Source organism: Grammomys surdaster, unplaced genomic scaffold (assembly GCF_004785775.1).
Source record: "Grammomys surdaster isolate TR1022 unplaced genomic scaffold, NIH_TR_1.0 66, whole genome shotgun sequence".
Taxonomy (NCBI): Eukaryota; Metazoa; Chordata; class Mammalia; order Rodentia; family Muridae; genus Grammomys; species Grammomys surdaster.
In genome coordinates, this window is record NW_021604568.1 from 4,113,431 (window position 1) to 4,130,286 (window position 16,856).

The window sequence follows — 16,856 nt, forward strand, 5'->3', positions numbered from 1 at the left end:
TTACAGACCAACAACAAAAAGACAATGAAGATACAATAATAAATAGGTAACAGCAGTAAATACCTGGTATTCAAACTAAGGTATTTGAGGAGACATTTATGAACAGAAGACCCACCACAGATGGGCAATGAGGACATAGAAAGGTACTTGGTATTTGCAGCCCTCAACCCTATACCAAGCAGCATACTGAAATAAAAGATAAAAGTAAAAAGTAAGTCTTGCTGAGGATGTGATCAGATAGTTACACTCACTGCTGATGGAAAGCTGAGATTGTATGTCTCCTTTGGAAAGAAGATCGGCCATTTCCCAAATAGTTAGCAACATGCAGGGACAGATCACCAACCCACTTCTAGGCATCCACTCTAAGGACATGGAAAGATGTGTCCACACAAAACCTTGTGCATGAATGCCCATACCTGTATTACATAACAGTGCACAAGCAGAAACAATCCAAACGTCCATCGGAGGATGTGTAAACATAATGTATTTGAATACAATGCAGTATTTCTCAGCCATAAGAGTGAAGTACATGATAGAGCATTTTTCCAACTCTGACACGAGAGGAGTCTATTTATATGAAGTGTCTGAAACAGGCACATCTAGAGTCAGAAGGTAGATTGGGAGTTACCAGAGGCCAGAGAAGAATGGAAAGTAATGAGCCCTCTTTTATGGTGAATAATGAACATTTCCAAAAGTTACATTATAGTGATGGTTGCACAACTGAGCAAATATGCTAAGACAGCTGTCTTAGTTAGGGCTTTACTGCCTTGAACAGACACCATGACCAAGGCAACTCTTATAAAGGACAATATTTAAGTGGGGCTGGCTTACAGGTTCAGAGGTCCAGTCCATCATCATCAAAGTAGGAACATGGCAGCATCCAGGTAGGCATGGTAGCTGAGAGTTCTATATCTTCATCTGAAGGCTGCTAGCAGAATACTGACTTCCAGGTAGCTAGGATGAGGGTCTTAAATCTCACGCCCACAATGACACACCTACTCCAACAAGGCTACACCTCCAAATAGTGCCACTCCCTGAGCCAAGCATGTACAAACCATGACAATATCTGATACTTTTTTTAAAAAATTTTTGGTTTTTCATGATAGGGTTTCTCTGTGTAGCTCTGTCTGGCCTGGAACTCTCTGTAGAAAGAGTCTGGTCTCAAACTCGAAGATTCACCTGCCTCTGCCTCCTGAATGTTGGGACTAAAGGTGTGCACCACAATGCCCTGGTTTAGTAGTCGTACATTTTTAAAGTGTGATTTTGTGGTTTACGGATCATGTCTAATAAACATTAAAGGAGAAGAGCGATTTGTGTTGTATTGGTTTTAGTCCTAATAGAGGCTGAGATTGGATTGCAAATGTAGCAAGAAAGCACTGGTGAAATCAATCAAAGGACACTCTGTCTTCTATATTCTAATTCAACAGTAATGTGGTTTCTGGACTTCAAAGAAACAAAGGCGCTGGGCGGTGGTGGTTCACGTCTTTAATCCCAGCACTCGGGAGGCAGAGGTAGGTGGATTTCTGAGTTTGAGGCCAGCCTGGTCTACAGAGTGAGTTCCAGGACAGCCAGAGCTACACACAGAAAAACCCTGTCTCGAAAAACCAAAAAGAAAAGAGAAAAAAAAAAAAAAAAGAAACAAAGGCTAAGCATGTGACCAAAAGCAGCTGCTATAATGTAGCCCGTGATATGATAATCTTGCCTCATCAATTTACAGAGGTTGGGGAAATCCAGATACTATCTTCTCTATAAATGAAAGGGCTTGTGACAAACACAAACTCTTCTGAAAGGCAAGCTCGGAGGCCGGACGATACGATGATAACGCCAGTAACATTTCTCTGGTCAGGCACTAAGCTAAAGGCTGGAGGATGCCTCCTCCCACAGCAGAAGCAAGGAATGGGAGCGTCTCTGAGTGGTAGCTGAGTTCCTTTAGAAGCAGCAGGAGTGGTGGCACTGCAATCAGGCTCCACAGATCCGGGCACCTTCTCCCTGCATGAGTTTACTGTGTTCTGAGAACCAACCAAACAACCCAGCTCACTCTCCTGCTGTGACTTACTACACCCCAGTTTTACACCCACCTTTCAGACCACATAAATAGTGCTGGCAATTCCTACAGTCTGGCCTCCTGTAAAGTTCTAAGCATCGAAAGGGCAGCTTCCATTATTGCAAATGTCTCCCTGCACCTCAACAGTGGTACTCGGCAGCAAATGTCACAGGAGGTGGGCGTTCTCTTCGGTGACCTGTACTTAATGTTCTATGCAACAAAGAAAGCACTGAGTTTTGTACAATGAATTCAGAGCACACACCATAAATCCCAACGATAAGCTCCCCAAGGGACAGAGATTCTGCCCTGAGGTTGCCAGAGGCAGAAAGAGCCCTCCTCCTCTGGTGACCACTTCTCCCACACTATCCAGCCCAGCCTGCTCTGCCCAGACAGCAGAGAGCTCACAAAAGGGCAGTGTGTGCTGTGCTGACTCATGGTGATTTTGATTGGTGCTGGGGACATCCAAGAGTCCATTGGCATCTTGGCTGTTTCCCACCAGGAACAATGCATCGTTAGGGTCAGGCTGTGAAAGACTTCGTGAATAAGAACAGAAAATGAGAGAAAACTGGTTGTGAGAGGCATGGCAGGCCCAGAACCACGCCTGACTGTATTCTTACGATTTTTTTTTCTTTTTTCTTTTTCTTTAGAAGTGGAGGGGTGAGGGTAAGAATAATTCTTCTGTTAACTGACGTCGCGTTTCCTTGGTGTAGAAGTAACTTACACTACAAAAATGAAGCTCTGTTTATTTATTTTTGTTTGTTTTTCGGGCTGATGACTGTAGGCACAACTCTTGCCATGCTTGTAAGATGCCCAGGATTAGGTCCACAACACTGGAAAAACAAAAACAAACAAACAAACAAAAAACCTAGCTAAATCAATTAATGACATCATAAAAGCACCATTTTAAAGCTCACAAATCCATGGTACATGGATTTATATATTTAAAACACTGTTTAGCCGCCACCATTTATTATTTTTATTATTATTATTATTATTATTATTATTATTATTAATGAATGAATGTTTCTCTCTGTATCCTTGGCTGTCCTGGAATCCACGCTATTAGACCAGACTGCCTCCACTCCTGCCTCTCTAGTGCTGGGATTAAAGGTGTTTATCACTATGCTGGGCCTCATTTTCTTTAGTTTAAGGAAATTTAATTATCGTCACCTCAAAAGGAAACACTATACCCATTCAAATGACTCCTCATGGCCTTCCCACTGTATCAACAACCAATATGCTGTGTCTCTGAATCGGTTGTTCCTTCTGCTAATGTCACAGAAACAGCCACACAGTGTGTTTGGAAGCCTCCAAGCATGACGTTCTGTGTGTGTGTCTTTGTAACAGGCCCCCAGACTTTAGTTGGCTCCCAAATCTTAACACAACCAACATGGCAAATACTATTCAGGTCATGAAAGTCAGCACGTAGGCAGTGCCACCTGTCAAAATGAAAACAAAGACCTACTTCTTCAAAGCCCATGGTTCTGGGAAGTCTGTAAATGCACTAGCCTGCTCTTTGGTTTCTGTAGTTCCCCTTCTGGCTAACTGTTCTTGCTGAGATGTGTCAACTAAAGACATGTTTTGTTTTGCTTTTGTGTGTGTGTGTGTGCATGTGTGTGTGTGTGTGTGTGCATGTGTGTGTGTGTGTGCTTAAAAGCTCACCCTGAGAGGGCTGGAGAGATGGCTCAGCAGTTAAGAGCACTGACTGTTCTTCCCGAAGTTCAATTCTCATCAACCACTTGGTGGCTCACAGCCATCTGTAATGGGATCCGATGCCTTCTTTTGGTGAGTCTGAAAACAGCTACAGTGTACTCATATAAATAAAATTAATTACAAACAAACACCTCACCCTGAGAAAGGCTCAAGACTATAGTTACCAGCCAGCTAATAAATTTTCTACTGGCTTAAATTGGTGTACAAGTCATTTCTTTGATTTCATCTCCTTTGATAGATTCCTAACATTTTCACACTGGCATAAATCAATTTTTAACCCCTTTTTATGTTTAACAATCCGTTGTATTCATGGTGAGTAGTTGAGCTGTCCTCCCACCCCCCCTTTTTGGCCTCTATGCATAGTGTTCTCTGCACATTTGTGTGTGTATGTATTTTAGCATCTGCTTCGGTAGATTTGTGTACACTGGAATGGGATTTCTTCTGTGATGATTCTGTTTTTGGAGTGAACAGTTTTCAACAGCAGCAATGACAGAGTGTCACCCTTCACCATAACATTTCTCCCTTTTTTTCTTTCTGCTTTCTGGGAAGGCCAGACACCTCGGAGTAAAGTAGAAGCTGTGTTTCCACTAGCCAAAATTCATTTAGCCAAAGCCTCAAACCATGCCTCCAACCTCGTCTTCTCTAGGGGCAGGCAGTGTGACTACCTCTCTGGATCATTAACGCACTCCTTACCCCACTCCAGCCAAACACACATATACAGCCATGTGACATCATAAATTACTATCCTAGTGACCTCAACACGGAGCCCTACTAAACTCTAACTCAGGTTAAGCTGAGCGCCTGAAATAGAAAAAAGCACGCAACGCCCTTCATCCAGTCCTGGCCCTCTGCCAGTGCCTGCCGGGCGAGGTCCAGCTAGGGCGAGGAAAAGCAAGGGGCAGGCGTGCTGGACCCTCCCGGGGTTATTCTCGGTCAGCACTGGCCCCAGAGTCACTTGCTTTCTCTTGGCCCACAGCGCCTGACCCCGCGCAGCCAATCAGCGGCCGCACTGAGGGCATCGCTCCAATCAGGAGGCGTCGCTCCTGAAGCCAGTCGGTGCACCTTGCAATCCTAGCCGGAGCCTAAGGAGAGCTTCCTAGGGAAGCAGAGTCTTGAGCCAGCCCGGTCCCTCCCCTTCCCCGTCACCTTGAATGTGGGCTCTGGTCGCCAGCTTTCTCAAAGGAGGGGAGCCCTGGCAAAGCAGGGCGCGTTTTATTTTCATCTATGTAGTGCAAACGCTTATGGTGCAAGAGGCAGAGCTCAGATTGGGTCGTGGTGTAGAGGAAAGCACACTGTAAAGCACAGCATTAAAGTGTTCAGGAACTTTCCAGGCCGATGTCAGGGCTGGCATGAAGGGGCGTGGAGTGGGCAGTGGGAGGGAAAAATGCAGGGGAGGCGGTGAGTCTGGAAATCTTGATATTTAAGGGTACTTGATATTTAAGGGTACTGCCAGAGGGGACAACAGGGGTTGGAAGTCTAAACCCAGGCTTTGGAAAACTCCGGCGAGGGCCATGGGAATGGAAAAGAAAGGACACATCTGAAAAGTATTTTTGGAGCAGAATAGACATCCAATTGCTGGAATGGTGAAGTGGATGCAGGGTGGGAGGGGAGCCCATGACAGGCTTTTAGCTTGAGTCACTCTGCAGGGGCAGCCTCTGCACCAACTTAAAATAAGAAGCTTGAAACAGAAGCAGGCTTGGATGGGGAGCAGGAAGTCAATATTTAACACGGGAGTGGGAGTTGTAAAAAGTTTGCTGGGATTAAAGGCATTAATCACCCCACATAATCTTCTTAACGTGCTTTTAGATTTGGCTTGCAAGAATTGCATTGAGATTTTTTTTTCTGTCTCTATGTTCATCAGGGAAAAAATGGCTTATAATTTTCATTTTTTAAATGTGTGTGCTCTTAACCAGTTTTCATATCAAGGTAACACAGACTATGAAGAATGAACCTGCTAGTATTCTTTGTACCATAGGGAACAACTTAAGGAGCTTGAATATTATCTCTTAAAGATTTCATAAAACTCGGCAACGAATCCATCTAGTCTTAGGTTTTGACTTTTGGGGAAGCTTTTGGTTAGTGTCTCAAATCTTGTTGATTGTTAAGAATCTGTTTAACTTGTTTATATCCTTTTGATTTAACCTTGTGAGTCATCTATGACTTGGAGTTTATCCATTTCTTTGTTTTTTTTTGTTTGTTTGTTTGTTTTTTGTTTTTCCAGACAGGGTTTCTCTGTGTAGCCTTGGCTGTCCTGGAACTCACTCTGTAGACCAGGCTGGCCTCGAACTCAGAAATCTGCCTGCCTCTGCCTCCCAAGTGCTGAGATTAAAGACGTGGGCCACCACTGCCCGGCTGAGTTTATCCGTTTCTTAAATGCCTGCTAGTGTATTGCCAATGATCATGGAACTGAAAATGGTAAAAACTACTTTAGAATGTTATGAAGTGAAGCCAGCCTGTGGTGACTGTGCATTCTGGAGGCTGAGCAAGGTTGAGCTCTGAGTTTGAGGCCAGCCTGGTTTACAAAACAAGTTAAATAAAGAAATAAGACTGTTAGGAAGTTAAAAGCTATTTAAGGAACGCATGGAAATAATAAGTGAATGAAATGAAGACAGTGGGCGGAGAAAGGGAAAGACTAGAGAAACAACTGAAGATAGAAGGAGAAAGAAGAATAGGGAGAGGCTGTGGAGGGAAGAGAGCTGGAGAGTGAGAAAAAAATAAAGATCAAGGACAAACACAAAGATGTCCCACCTGTATAAAAATGTGTTGCTCCTCTTTAAAGATTTAATTCACTTTAATTTTATGTATATGGATGTTTTGCTTGTGTGTATATCTGTACCTGGTGCCTAAAGAGGCCAGAAGGAGCCATCAAATCCCCTGAAACTGAAGTTACCGATAGTTGTGAACTGCCATGTGGGTGCTGGGAATCAAATCCTCCACAAGAGAAACAAGTGCTCTTAACAGCTAAGCTATCTCCCTGACCCCTAAAAAGGGCGGAGGGTGTTGAAGTAGATAAATGTAAATACAAAAGGGAGAATGAGATTTAAAAACAAAAAAACAGGGGCTGGAGAGATGGCTCAGCAGTTAAGAGCACTGACTGCTATTCCAGAGATCCTGAGTTCAAGTCCCACCAACCACATGGTGGCTCACAACCATCTGTAATGGGATCTGATGCCCTCTTCTGATGTGTCTGAAGACAGTGACAATGTATTCATGTACATATAATAAACAAACAAACACACAAACAACAAAACAAAACACCCAGACAGGACAGGATGGTGGCTCATGCTTTTAATCCCAGCACTCAAGAGGCAGAGACAGGTGGATCTCTGTGAGTTTGAGGCTAGAACTAGTTCCAAGACAGACAGATTTGCACAACCCTGTCTAGAAGAACAAAACAACCTCCTCATGGGGGTGGGGAGGAAGAAGAAGAAGGAGGAGGGGAGGGGGAGGAGGAGGAGGAGGAGGAGGAGGAGGGGAAGAGGAGGAGGTAGAGGAGGAGGGGAGGGGAGGAGGAGGAGGAGGAGGAGGAAGAAGAAGAAGAAGAAGAAGAAGAAGAAGAAGAAGAAGAAGAAGAAGAAGAAAACAGTAAACTAAGTCAAAATATTGCAAAATAGAAGAGAAAGGAGGAAACTTGGGGAAAACCAACACTAAGGTAACAGAAAAAGATATTACCCAATAATGAAAATGGGTGAGCAAACTACACGGACACATTACGAGCAATATCCAACAAGGCATCAAAACATTAAAAATAATATAAAATTATAGTAAGAGGGAATCATGGGGTTAAAAACAAAAGATGGGGTGCTAGATCAGCTCCTTTCTAGGTCCTCAAAAGTAAAGATTGTTAGTTATAAGCTTGGAGGTTGAGGAGGGTCAGCTGAACCTGTGGACTCTTGCCTTTCCTGTGTGTGTTTGTGACATTGCTGAAGCTGTTGGGTTGGTATCTGATTTCTGCTGGCTGTATCCTCACCCTGGTACTTTCCCCCTAATGCACAGTAGCAACCCTTGCTGGACACACTTACATTTAAGTTTGTGGTCTGGTTGAATTCTCTCATCACCACCACCCTCCTCTCCATATTGTAACCCTGGGGTTGGGTAATGCTTTAGCCGGGAGGTATCTTGGAAGTACCTTGGCAGTGTGGACACAAACCACAGCCATGAGATTGATGCCTCCCTTCGTGTCTTCCAGACCTCCTGTGTACTGACCACCCTGATGGAGGGGTGCAGCTGTGAGTATCATGCACATACCTGGAACTTTTGACCTTTGTGGTGGTGAGTAGCAGTGGGAAGACTCCTGAGACTCACCCACCCGCTGGCCTCAGGCTCAGAGCCATTAAGCTCTAGGGTCATTCTCAGTTGCTGAGAACTGTGTTTAGACACCCATCCTTTCTCTATGTAATTCCTAATTTGAGCTTAGTCTCCTGCTGCCAACCCCACAGCATATCAGCATCTGCCCCCCCATAACTGCCTCACATTCCTGTGGCAGTCCAAATTGAAGTCCCCTGACCTGTGTGGGGTCCCCTGATCTCAAGACTCTAGAGTAGCTCAGTTTCAAATAAATTACCTGTAAAAATGACACCTGGTGTTCCTGTCTAGTCCATATGTGACAGAAAGAAATGAAGGAAGGAAGGAAGGAAGGAAGGGAGAGAGGGAGGGAGGGAGGGAGGGAGGGAGGGAGGGAGGGAGGGAGGGAGGAAGGAAGGAAGGAAGGAAGAGGGATTTCTCTTTACCTGACTGACAGAGGAATCTAAAGATGCAGCTGGACTGGAGGCCCGTGGGGGCTGTGGGTTTGTCTTGTGGGTAAGACTGCCAGTCTCTCCTTGTCAGGGCCAACTGGCTTACCTTTTGAAAGCTACTTTTGTTTTCCAGCCCATTACTGAGGAACTGTGCACTTGAGGATGTGTCTGACTTGCTGGAATACTCCCTTTTCTTCTCTGGTATCCTTCCAGGATGTCTGAAATATCCCTCTCTTTTTCTCTTTGGAATAGGGTCTATTGCCAAGGAACAGCCTTGGCTTGGCGAGGGGTTCTGAGGAAGGGGTGTTTGGGGGTGACAAGAGAAACAACTCCAAGTCAATCATGGGGTAGAAGCTAACAGCCTTGTGTTCTGCTTGAGACAGCTCTCTAGAGATCTCCAGACAGCTCAGCTCCTGTTAGAAAAATTCTAAAAGAGCTGTGTTCACTCTCCAATCAGTTCTCTCCTAGTAGCTCTCTCTTGCAGACCAAAGCCCTGTCTTTTATTTACATATCAATTCAATCACTTGCCCAGGTTCCCTTTTGATTATCCCATAAATCAGCAATTTACAACTTTAGCCCCTTGATTCTTAGAAGAAGACAGCAAGTAGACTTTTTTTTGACTTGGCAAATGAATTCAGAGATTTGCCTGCCTTTGTAAACACAAACAATATGCTATCTGGGTGGAATCTTGCCCTGCAATCACCACTCCCCAAATCTTTTTCTCTCCTTCCTTAATATCTTTCTGACAAGCTGGTTTATAGTGCAAACTCCTCTGTTCTTTTAGGTCTGTGAAATCCCTCATAATTTATATTACATCCTTATATTTTGCATAGTTGAGAAATTATACATTCTTGAACTCATGTTTTCACAGTTCTTTCTCACAGCCTTAAGGGATGTCCTGAAGGTCACAACTTTCACCATTTTGCTGAGACATACCCTTGCCTCCCAGATTCTTGCTGCTTCTAAGTATCATGGAGTCATTAACATTTCCTAATATCCTTGTCAGGGAGAACATCTCCTGATGGAGGAACATAAATTATGTAAATTATTATATAAACAAGCCCCATGCCCACAGCAACCATCAGCACTTGTGGAGGTCCACACCCTACTGGGCTCTGCTCCAGGGATGGGACCTCTGTCACACCCTCCCTTCCACAAGGCAGGACTTGGTAGTCTATGTATTCTTACTCTGACTCTACTTCCCTGGCTCACATGGGAGTGGCTCACACTAAGGCATAAGTAGCTACCTCCCACCCCTATCCCCAGTCTTTCGCTGTGTAGCCCTGGCTGACCCAGAACAAATTATGCATATGAGGCTTGCCTCCAGCTCACAAAGAACCATCTGCTTCTGCATTCCCAGGTGGTTGAATTAATGGCATGTGCCACCATGCCTGACTTCGAATAACATTTTAAGTGATAGTAATTGCTATTAAAAGACGTCCAGGCAGTAAGCCAAACAGAGACAGTGAGGGGTGGGCAGAGGTCTGAGGAGGTAATGTGCTAATGATTTCTCAGGCTGGAAAGGCTACGAAGCAGAAGAGGGGAACCGAGCATTTCAGAGCTGTTTGGTAAACTTGGTGTATCATCGTGTTAGCTGCAAGGCTTTGTGTCTCTGGATGCTAATCCACAGGGTTTCCCATTCACCAAATTAACCAAGGTCTCCCCCACTATTAAAGAGTCAATCATGAAGAATTGCTGGTTGTTAATTCCCAGCATGGACTGTACCATTAAGATAAGAATTTGGGATCTGCTATGGGACAGCTAGTCAAGAGCTAGAAGCAGCAGCATTAGAACCATCTTGATCATGGTGGGTTTTTCTTTTCTTTTTAAATACACACACACACACACACACACACACACACACACACACACACACGAACTCAGGACCTCTGGAAGAAAAGTCAGTGCTCTTAACTGCTGAGCCATCTCTCTAGCCCTTAAAGATTTATTTATTTTATTTTATATGAGTATGCTATAGCTGTTTTCAGACACACCAGAATACATATGTATATGCACATCCATATGATATATATGTATATATGTTTAAAGATTTATTAATTTGTTATGTATGTGAGTACACTGTACATATGTATTTGGCCTGTATGTGTGTGTGTGTATATGTATATGTATCAGGTACATGCAATACTCAAGAAGTCCAGAAGAGGGCATATGATCCTCTGGAACTGGAGTTACAGACTTGCTATCTTTCCTGTGGATATTGGGAACCCAGCTGGAGTTCTCTTCAAGAACAACAATTACTCTAACCCCTGAGCCATCTCTCTAGTTTCACCATCATGATGTTAAATAAATCTGCTTAAATTGTCTTTATGATTGAGACTAGATATACCTAAAGTGTGTAGACATACTTGATGCCCACTAATGATGGTTTGTTTTCTAGCAATGTTATGGATTGAATTCAGGGCCCAACACTCTAAAGGAACCCAATCCCATACTCCTAGCCTCTGTAACCTGCAGTTATAAACAGCAATTTCAGTATTGTTTCAGTATCATTCTCATCATACTTTCTACCCCATCACTTGTTTAATATGCTGTGGTGAATTAGGGTGTCTACTAGATTAAGAATCACTTAAACTTAGTTTCAAATATCAGTTCCATTCTTTACTAACTTCATAGTTTAGGGAGAAAAAAATTAACGCAGAGGTTTTCAATGAGTTATATATTATCCCTGAAATCAACCCAAGGTGTATTAATGACAGCTATGAGGCCAAAATGACTTATATATCACGGTGCCTTTGTCCCCTTTCAACACTGTCATAGGGTTACTACTGCTGTGAGAGACACCATCACCAAAGCAACTTGGGGAGGAGGAAAGGGTTTATTTGGCTTATACTTCCTCATCACTATTCATCATCAAAGGAAGTCAGGAAGAAACTCAAACAGGGCTGGATCCTGGAGGCAGAAGCTGATACAGAGGTCATACAGGATGCTGCTTACCTACTGTCTTCCACCTCATGGTTTGCTCATTCTGCTCTCTTATAGCACCCAGAACCATAGCCCAGGGAATGAAACAACCCACAATGGACTGAGCCATCCCTTATCAATCACTGTTTAAGAAAATGGTCTACAGGATTTTGGACAGCTGGATCTTAGGGAGGCATTTTCTCAATTGAGTCAACCTCCTCTCTGATGACTTTATCCTGTGCCAAGTTGACATAAAAACAAGCCAGCACAACCAACAAATATTGACATTTGTATTGATGGTAACCAAAGCAATAGTGGGTGGAATCTGCTGTAACAGGCCTAAGGCAGCAGCGTCAGAGCACTTGTGCTGGGTTCCTCGATGCCATGCACTGAGAATTCAGTTACATTTCTGGTGGCTTTCATTAAAGAAGCAAACTTCACTAAGGAGCTTCCGTCTTTAACCTTTATGAGACAACTTTTTAAAGTCTGTGTCAGAAAACAGAGGTGTACATGAAGCTTTTCTGTTTCATGTACAGACCATTCAAGGATGTATGGTCATCACTTATGAGCTGAATTAACTCACTCTGAATAAAAACACCCCCCATAGTATTATGTATTGAATGTTTAGTCACCGAGGAGCAGAACTGTTTGAAAGAATTAGAAGGGATAGGAGGCGTGGCCATATTGGAGGAAGTATGTTACTAAGGGGTGGGTTTTGGTTTTGACATTTCAAAAGCCCACACTAGGCCCAGTCCAGTCCACCCACCCCCAACCTCAATGAATCAGGATGAAGCTCTTAGCTACTTCTCTATCACCATGTCTGGCTGCATGCCACCATGTTCCCCACCATGAGAATAATGAGCTAACCCTCTGAAACCATAAGCCAGCCCCAGTGGAATGATTTCTTTTATGAATTCCCTTAGTCATGGTGTCTCCTCACAGCAAAGAACAGTGACTAAGACACATAACATCCTTGTTACTTGAAAGAATGACTGACAGCTAGTCTGTTAGTCCATCCAAATAACAAAGTGCCTGAAAAGGTTGGCTTCCATGATGCAGTTTTATTTGGGAATCTGATTTCAGAGGTTCTGGTCCATGGAGGGCTCCATTGCATTATGGTGCGGTAGGGCAAAGTTCCTTGCTTCAGTATCGAAGTAATAATGTTTGAGCTTTAAGTGAGTTAGAAATATTTTATGCAGTTCTGAGGTTGGCAGCCTCTCAATTATTAAAGACCTCCCTGATTACAGAGAGAATGCTGACAAATGTGACCTTGGCCTTGTCCCCTGCAAGAGCAGAAAGTACTCTTAACTGTTGAGTCATCTCCTGGCCAGATATTTCACTTTTAAATAGCAATCTTCAGGACCCTTGCTACTGCTCATTTACTAAGTTTATGGTTGCCCTACTTCCTGTAACCAGTTACCCTGGGTCATGTTCATTCCATGACTCTTCAATGAATAAATTTTGAGCATAGAAGTTTAAAAGTATTCCTAGCAACAGTTAGCTTTTCATCCTAACTTTGGAAACTATTGAAAGCTTTTGAATCCCAACTCTTTCTTCCAAAATAGTAACTATTCCTTGTTGGGCCCCTGAGATGGCTCACTGGGCAAAGATAACATAATCTTGATAACCTGAATTTGATCCCTGGAACCCACAGAGAGGGGGACAGGGAAGACTGTCTGCATAATGAAGGCTGTCCTCTCATCCCCACAGGTGTGCCATGGTATGCTCAAGCCCAGCCCAGCCCTCCCCCCAAATTAAAATTAAAGGCTGGAGAGATGACTCCGTGGTTAAGAACACTTGTTTCTCTGGGAAAAGACTGGAGTTTGTTTTCCAGCATCCACGTGACAGTTCACAGGCTTCTGTAACTCAGTTCCAAAGGATCCAGTGCTCTCTTTCAGTCTCCACACACACTGCACACACATGTAGTGCATAGACATACATGTAAGGAAACACTCACACTCATAAACTAAGAATAAATACAACTTTAACATAATCAAAATTTAAATGTCCATTTTTGCTTTGTTTACCTGAAAATAAGATACTAATGTCAGATCACAGAGTAAAGAATTGTGTGTGTCAAAGTCATAGGTAGGGTGTGAGTAGGGAAAGAAAAATTGAATGATTAGTGCCTCATTAAAACTTAAAGCATTTATGCTTTCAAAGAGACTATCAAGAAAGTGAAATGAGCCAGGCAGTGGTGGTGCACACCTTTAATCCCAGCACTGGGGAAGCAGAAGCAAGTGAATCTTTGTGAGTTTGAGGCCAGCCTGATCTACAGAGCAAGTTCCAGGGCAGCCTGGACAACAAAGAGAAACCCTGTGTCAAAAAAACAAAGAAAGAAAAAAAAAGTGAAATAGGACTAGAGAGACAGTACAGTGGGTAAAGGGTGCTTTCCAACAAGGGTGCTTGAGGGCGTGAGTTCAGTGTTTCTTTTAAACATAACTAAAATAAGACCACACTCTCCACTGTCTGATACAGTGCAGTGAATGTGTGAGCTCGTCTGGCCTACCAGCATCGTTTTAATTTTGTCCTTCTGTTTTCTTGTTTATGTCATAGGCTTCCTTTCAATCAGAGCCAGTAGCACAGCTAATGAGGAAAAGGAGGAGTTATTGTAGATTTCATAAGTGGAGGGTTAATACTATGATAAAAGACTGTAGTTGAAAGTGCCATTGCTTTTTATCCCCAGGGAGGCAGACAAAGTGAAGTGAAAAGGTGTGTGTGTGTGTGCGTGTGTGTGTGTGTGTGAGTGTGTGTGCACTCTATGCAGATACAATACACATGTGTGTTGAAGCCAGATGTCAATATCAGATGCCCTTCCTTTATTGCCCTTTACCTTTGTTTTGAGACAGTCTTTTATTGAGCCTGATGCTCACAGATTGGCTCTCCTGGCTGGCAGGCCACACCCCTCAGGATCTATCTGTCTCTCTCTCTCTCTCTCTCTCTCTCTCTCTCTCTCTCTCTCTCTCTCTCTCTCATTCCCAGGCTTTTGTGGCCTGGGAGCAGAGGCATTCTGTGTCACTCCTTGTTGTCTATACAGGTGCTGGAGGTCTGGACTCAGACTCTCGTGTTCGCCCACTGAGCTGTGTGCACAGCCCCTAGTCGGCTTTTCACACTTTGATGAGCAATAGCTCAGTCTACACGTCTCAGTTGCAGGCTGTTTCTGCACTCCACGGTTGTCTGACTTCCATGTGTCAGTTAAAAAAGAACCTGAAAATATGTGTATAAAATGAGCCAAAGGAATTTCAGTTCAGATCAGATGCCCTTGACCCGCCCTTTGTATACTTGAGTAGCTCACAGATTCTCACAAACATCCTGTGTTCCCAAGATGGCATCTCCACCCTACAAGGCTGGGTCAAACCCAGGTTGGAGGTCCTGCCCTTTTTATAGACCCCGGCTCATTTTATTTGTGTTCTTGAAAAGGAAGTATGTTAACTGTAGCAATCTTTCAAAATGTACACATGCAGACTCTAGGTTCAAGTGTTCTGTTTCCTCAGCTGAGAACATCCCTGGGTATGGGAGAAGTTTTAGTTTAGACCTTCATGTAAATATGATGAGTAGGGGTTTTATTTGTTGTTTTGAAATAGATTCTCAGTACATAGCTCTGGCTGGCTGGGAACTCACTGAGTAGACCAGGCTAGCCTCAAAGTCATAGAAATTTAACTGCCTCTGTCTACCAAGTGCTGAGGAGAATCTTGATTTTTGCTTTTGAAATAGAGGATGTCTAATGCCCAGGATGTCCTCAAGCTGATGATCCTCCTTCAACCTCCTGACTGCTGGGATTACAGCATTCATTCACACAGGCCTGATGACACGTGAGACTGAATTGTCTGACCTAGTTACTGATCACCTATCTCCAACCGTGTGTTGGAGTGTCAGACTGCTCTTTCCTTAAAACAAAACCCATGAAATCCCCAGCTGCTCTAGTTGAGGCAGAGGGAGTCAATGTTCCAAGCCGGCCTGAGCTACATAGTGAAGCCTCTCAAAAAACCAAGGGCTGGGGAATGTAGCTCAGAGGTAGAGCACTTGCCTGGTATGTACAAGGTTATGAGTTTGATTCCCCATATAGCCATAAGTACATACAAACAAAAGACACAAAAATTTGCCCTAATAAAAGTTACTGGAAAAAAAATAGTTTCTCAGGAGTGGAAATTTCTGGATGACAGAGTATGCACATACTCGATTTTATTGGGTGCTGATAGATTGTTCTTCAGAACAGTCAGGCAACTTCCAGGCTCGTAAGCCTCTGTTCAAGTTTCCACTTCTCTGCTTCCTCAGCAGCCATAGATAATGCCACACCCACTTTTACAATACTGTAGTAGGTTCCTCTAGCTCTCATTTACGAATCACATTTCAAGCAAAATATGAGTCCCACTGGTCCTCATCATATCCCGTAACTCATCTCTCTTCTCTGGGAAGTGATCACTGAATAAATAATTAATGTCTGTAAGAAATTCCATAATGCGCTACAGAAACCAAGGAAAGGTCAGGCAGGGTTCCTGCCGTGAAGAAGGCTTATGGTTTACCACCTTTTTGGTTTGTTTTGTTTTCAGACAAGGCTTCTGTCTGCAGCCCTGGCTGTCCCAGAACTTGTTCTGTAGACCAGGCTGGGCTCAAACTCATAGAGATCCACCTGCCTCTGCCTCCCAAGTGCTGGGATAAAAAATGTACACCACCATGCCCAGTTCAAGCAATTCTCAATATAGCTGTCAAAATAAAATTGTGAACAAAGCGAAGTATATGCGGGAGCCAGAAGGACAGTGGGGTCCATCACCATTTGATGAGAGGAGGAGAGGATGGAGGGACCAAGAACCGCTTTCACAGAGGGAGAAGTCGGCCTTGCTTGCCCTCATCCTTTGGTGCTGGGGGATGCCTGTCTCAGGAGACCTAGCGAATGCAAATCCCTGCAGTTTGAGCTTCCTTGCTGTGTCATGGAGTTAATGAGGATGGGTGGTGGAGTCATTTTGTCTTGGATTCTAGGCTAGCTTTGTTTCTGAGCAGGGTGTAAGAGCTTGGGCCCTGGCATCATACCTACTGTGACCAGTTTCTAATTCCGTGAGTCACTGGCTCCTGGGACCACAGGCAAATTATCTGATCTCTCTATATCTCAACTTCCTCCTCCTTAAAAGTCACAGGTCATGGGTCACTGGCAGACTTTTAAAAAAGCTTTTGCGTTAGCTTGTTAAAAAAAAAACCACTCAATACACGCTCACTCTTCTTATTTCACACTCGAATGTTTGCACCTCCGATATCTGTAAACACCTCTCCGAGATTCCTGCTTCTTCCTCATAGAAGACTCCCAAATCCCAACCTGATGGAAGAATCTTCAGACCTCCCTGCCGCAGCAGATGTTCCGGAGGCAGGAACACAGGGAAGGAATTAGATGTTAATGTCTGGGGGTGGTTGTCCCCTGTGAAACATGTCCTGTGACTGAGCGTGGGCTC